General features: G+C 36.3%; 1 pseudogene; it reads left to right on the top strand.

Annotated features, from left to right (window-relative positions):
• Positions 1-3,976: 3,976 nt before the first annotated feature.
• LOC149264279 (serine/arginine-rich splicing factor SR30 pseudogene) lies at positions 3,977-4,968 on the top strand (annotated as a pseudogene).
• The last annotated feature ends 1,146 nt before the right edge of the window (positions 4,969-6,114 follow it).

Raw genomic sequence — 6,114 nt, 5'->3', positions numbered from 1 at the left:
GTGGGGCCTACATCAGTATGTTGTCTGACTTATCAATTCCATTAAGGTAGCTGAAGATTCTAAAGTCGTCATCGATTGGTTGCAGGGGCATAACTCTCTTGAGGTCCCTATACTTCACCACTCGATGACTAACATTGCTACTTTTTGTTCCTCCTTTGAGGACTTATATTTCCTCCATGTGTACAAGAAATGTGGTTGTGCACGCTCTGTCCAAACGTGGAATCTTCGTCCTCCATGGTAGAATGCTTTTTGAGTACTTTGTTGATGATCCAATTCTTCATTTGAGCTCCTTTGGGCTCCAAAGGCCCTTGGTTTCCCTATGGACTGTCAAGGCACTCGACCATATCAATGCCCTTGGTTGGGTGTGACATGGATGTTGTCTTTGTGTCTTCATAGATTTCTTTGGCTCTCCCTGATTGCTCTATTTTTCTTGCTCTCGGTATCTCTCAGTTTTGATTTCCCTTCTACTCGGAATCATCTACATTTTCTGATTATGTATATTCACATTTTCTTAATGATAAAAGAAACTTTTTTTCCTCTAAAAAATAAAAACCAATGTGTCGGAGGTGCTTATGATGGCATTTGGTCAAGTGGTTCAAGTGGTACAATGTTGGATACAAGATGTCCAATGGTCAAGAGAGATAAATTGTTTGAACTCTCTTAGCTCACAAATTTTGGGATATTGTTAGAATCTACAATAGACATAAAGATGCTCGAGGAAATTCATAGCCGAATAAACAATCCGTTTCAAAATATCGGTGCACATAAAGTGGTATTTTTTAAGATGTCTAGCTTATTTTTGGGTGCCTATTGGCAATATAGAATGTTCACCACCAATATTACAACGTCAATCTGATATTTAGCGTACATTTTATTTTCCATACATTTATAATTATCATGAACCCAAAAATAGAATGATGACAGACCAATGGGAATTGGGTGAAGTTCATATGCCTTGTTTTCCCAAAATGATCACAGTGATGCATGATCAAACTTGCTTTGTTGGTAGTTTCATTGATTAAATAATTGACCTTATAAATTACAGGTTTCCCTTTTCTATAAGATGAACTGAGTGTGGGCTCATTGTCATTTGGTAAAAGGTGTCTATCATATAAAGTTATTTATTATGAGTTTAATAAAGTTTAAGCACTCAAGAGAGCACAAATTTGACCAGAATTGGATGGGAGATTAAGGTCATGGTCCATAAGCATGTCCATTCAAATCCCCTTTCAATGTGCAACGCATAGACTATTTAATCTAGATGGCTAAGTATTCTAATGCTCCAAAGTTAACTCGAGTTCTGATCTTGAGTGAGGGCATTGGTTCAAATCCCACTTCTCCTTTCATTTTTGCTACAATATGATTCAAAATGGATAAATAATTTGATTCAAAATGGAAAAATAATTGTGATACCTTGCTTGTTCTCCAATAACTAAATATTCATAAGAGGGCATTTGGTCTAGTGGTATGATTCTTGATTTGGTTGGCATGAACAAACTATTGAAAATAATATTATTTTGTTATACAAGGTAAGTTGATCTATGATTACAAGTTTTCAAGCCAAGCGTAAAAACTTATTTATAAATGAAAATGTGATGATAAATTAGGTTTGGTGATTACTTTGCATAGCTTCCCAAAAGACCAGATAAAACTTGAGTGAAAAATTATTACCAAAAAAAATGTGTAAATGGAATATATATATATATATATATATATATATATATATATTAAACAAAGTCTTTTGGTAGAAATCAGATAAGAGAATTTTTTGGCTGACGGGTTTGGACCAAAAAATGTGATCCATTGATATATCATATTATAAATTTAAATTTACATGAAAGCTAATAAAAATAGATTGAGTTGTTTCTTCTGGTTTTTAACCACTTTTTTGCAATAAAAATATTATGAAACCCCTAAATTCATTTTAAAAATAAAAACATATTTATAATTAAAATAATAATTTAAATGGTAAATCTATTTTATTTTATGCATTTTTAAAATTCGACAAAAATAATCAAGTGATAAAAAAAAGGTGATGCTAGAGTTCTAGTTTGATCGAAAATGCTATGTTGCACGGGAACCGTTCCTGAGAGCTGGGAAACCCGTTCCGGTGGTTCCCACGCTCCTTGGAACTTTGGAGCTGCACAGGAACGTTCCGTTTTCTGTGGGAACGATAAAAGAAACTTTGGACAGTTTCCGGAACGGGTCAGACTTAAATTTGCAACGCTCCAGCGTTTCCATGTGGACCCATGTGGAAATTGGAATCGGCAGCGGTCTTTTAGCTATGACAGCTAGTTTCGAACCAAACATTCCTGTATGGTTTCGGTGGAAACTGTCAGCGTGATATGAAAATTGGCTACTTGAATTCACTAATTTAGTAATTTAGTAGTTTTCACTTTGAATTCACCCACGAAATTGCAGAATTTAGTAATTGAATTCACCCATGAAATTGTATAGTGGATTACTAACACTATGGTATGTCAAAAATACTGTAAACCCCAAAGAAAAGGACCTGGGCAGAGAAAGACGCACTTGCTGTTACAAACTGTAGGATCAGAGAGGGAAATACGCACTTGTTATTAATAGACGATGCACTATTCGTCTTTCCACCAGTTTCTGTGGATATGAATGGGCGGGAATGTTTTTAGCGCCAAAAAAAACCCCTTTAGTTTTTCCATAAATGCTGGTTACTACACCTCTTTTCACTGAGAGCTTTAGTTGTTGTTTGGTGTTGAGAGCGGAGAGATAAGCGTGTTGGGAGCGGAGAGCTGAGTGTGTTGAGAGTTGGAGCGCTGCCCTTTAGCAATAAACTATTTGTTTGGTTTTCATAAGTTCCCGTAAAAAAACAAATCAAGCATATTTTATTTTTATTTTTATTTTTGTTTTTTTATATATTCGAGTTGTTTGGGAATGTAGCATTTAAAAATTTAGGCGGAAAGCTCATGGCTTAAACATTTACATGTATGATCCAACATTTTACTCAAAGATGTTCATGGATACAACGCAATGATTAATTCAAAAGAAAATGATAAGACGTGACTTCAAACTTAAAATTGTTATCTACACTACACTACACTACTAAAAAAGTGCCTTTAAATTTGTTATGGATCACTAAATTTTTTAAAGAAATATCTGCAAATTCTTTTTCTTACCTCTGTGACTTATATTAATGTAATTTTAGTAAAGGTTCACCGTATTGGTAAATATTATATTTTTTTGGTAATATAGGACACATATGTCAACACTTATTTTTGGTAACATAGGTCAACATATATATCTTTTTGCTATGGCAGCGGTCTTTTTATTATATATATTAATTTTTTATTATATTATTGCCGCTCCCAATTAGCCGTTTCCTGGAAAATTTGGGGAAACCTCTATTCGTTCCAGACACCCGTACCCAAGTTCCCAACGTTCCCAAGTTCCAGAAACTCGTGCAACATAGCGAAAATGATATGGTTAAATTAAAAAAACTTAATTTAAGTATATCATTCTCAATCAAACTGGAACTAACAACAACTTGGAGGGGTCGGTGTCTCGAGCTCACAACAACTTGGTTGAGTTAAAAAAAACTTGGAGGGGTCGGTGCTTGGAACCTCCTAACACAACCCGAATTATTTTTTTCAACATCTCAAGTTTCAACCCTCCAAATTTACATATATATTGTGTATGTATATTGAGTTTTGCCAATAAAACCCTTGTCCATTCGTTCACAACATTCAGATTCGTCTCCGCATCTCTGTACGTTCATCATATCATACCCTTGTTGAGTATTCTCAGAATACTATTTTATGCGCACACCTCTGGGGTCTTTAGGGTTTATGGTTTGTGGTGACAGAGAAGCCATCGAACTCCCTACTCGTCGTGCTTCTGGACGCTCGCACAGTTCGCGCAGGTCGTATCTCCCAACTCTTTAGTCGAACTCGTCTGCTGTTGTTTAAGCAAAAATTACGAGGTATTTATTTGGTCAGTGACAATGACTAGCCGTGCAAGTCGAACATTATATGTTGGGAATCTACCTGGCGATATCAGGGAAAAGGAAGTTGAAGACCTATTTTACAAGTATGGACTTATTGTTGATATTGATCTGAAGATTCCTCCCAGGACTCCAGCTTATTGTTTTATTGAGTTTGAGAATGCTCGTGACGCAGAGGATGCTATTCGTGGTCGTGATGGGTATAATTTTGATGGCAATCGTTTACGAGTCGAGCTTACCCATGGTGGTCGGGGACAATCTTCAACTAATGATCGTTATAGTCGTTACAGCAGTGCAGGGGGGCGCAGTGGTGGATTACCTCGACGATCTGAATATCGCGTCCTTGTTACTGGCCTACCATCGTCGGCGTCATGGCAGGATCTAAAGGACCATATGGAAGAGCTGGCGATGTTGGTTTTTCTCAAGTCTTTCGTGACAGCAGTGGTACAACTGGGATTGTGGACTACACGAATTACGAGGACATGAAATATGCTATCAGAAAGCTTGATGACTCTGAATTCAGGAATGCATTTTCTCGGGGTTATATCCGGGTCAAGGCGTATGTATCCAAGAGAAGCATTTCAAGGAGCCCCAGCCGCAGTTACAGCCATAGTCGTAGTCGTTCTGTGTCACGGAGTCGCAGTCGGAGCCGAAACAGAAGCAGAAGCAGGAGCCGTAGTAGGAGCCGCAGCAAGTCTCCAAAGCACAAAGCACCACCTAGTTCAATGTCAAAGTCACGATCTCGGTCTCCATCTCAGCCTCGCCCTCGTCCTAGGCGCCATTCTCTGTCTAGATCACTATCAAGTTCCACTAGGTCAAGGTCCAGAACTCCTCAGCGTTTGGCAACGTCATATAAACCTCGAATTCAGAGTCCTAGAAGCCGCAGCCTAAGTCAGAGCCCCAGCCCTAGCAGGAGCCGCAGCCAATCCTATTCTCGTTCACGTGCAGTCAAATCAGCGCGAAGTCTGTCTCCAGCTCCCCGAGATGATTAAACTAAATCCTATACACAATTTTATTTTGGAAAGTTAGTGGGAGATCTCTTAGAGGAGGTTCTGTAAAAAGTGGAAAGTTGTGCAAACAAAAGTTTCTCGAGAACATCGTGGTAACCTCTATATTCGTCAATTCAATGGGTATTTGGTCATCCAGAAGGTTCATAGATAAGTCCAGAGATTCCGGTAGGGTTAAATTGTAAGTTTTCATGGGATATGAAGGGTTTTTCTGGATAGACATCGTTCATGTAGCACCTTTTTTTAATTAACAGAATTGTTACCGCTTCAAACCAAAAAAAATAATAATATAATTTGAAATTCTTATCCAAGTTGCTGTGTCTTGCAAGTGACGGTTACGGCCAGCAACATCCCGTAAAAGCCGGGTGAGATTGTTTTGTTCCAGGATCCGATTCTTCGATTGTTGACCAAAATGCACAGGAGAGGCACCCTATAGCTTTTCAGATTTCAAACAGTAAACGTGAAAATTAAAGGACAAGCTAATAGGAACGAATACAGGTTTGAATATAAAGAGTACATTCATTTTATTTTTAATTTTGAAATTGTGGTAGAATTTTGAACTAAAGAATACATTCATTTTATTTTTAATTTTGAAATGAAATATAAAATTTTGAAATTGTGGTAGAATTTTGAAACAATTAAATAAATTTGGGCAATAGTATTACGTATTTGTCAATCTCTTTCTTCAATCTTTGATGAATCAATTTTTTTATTGTCTTAAACTAATCTATCCTTTTATTTATTTATTTACTTTTCGTAACATAAATCAATTCTATAATAATTATTATGTAATAAAACAATAGGATAATAATGATTAGTCAAACAATATGAAAAGTGTATGAGAAATATAATTCTATAATAATAACTATTTAATAATGATATGGTCAAACAATATGCAAAGCATATGAGAAATATATCCCTGATACCATTCACTTTTCATATCGAAAGTAAATACTTATACCTATTACACAAAGTATCATGCAAATTTTTGATCATATTGTTTGATTAGTTTGTTATGTTGGAAACTGCTCGTTGTCCATTGTGTTGTGATTGTTGGTTTCTTTTTCCAAATCGAAAGTAAATACTTATACTTTCGATTTAGCAGAGTGATGAATGCTTTTCATTCTTTCT

The sequence above is a fragment of the Pinus tabuliformis genome, chromosome 6 (genome assembly GCF_031772625.1).
Source record: "Pinus tabuliformis cultivar Carrire ecotype Pingquan chromosome 6, CPIR1, whole genome shotgun sequence".
Taxonomy (NCBI): domain Eukaryota; kingdom Viridiplantae; phylum Streptophyta; class Pinopsida; order Pinales; family Pinaceae; genus Pinus; species Pinus tabuliformis.
The sequence above is the reverse complement of the archived record's forward strand: the minus strand, read 5'-3'. Positions and strand labels throughout refer to the sequence as shown.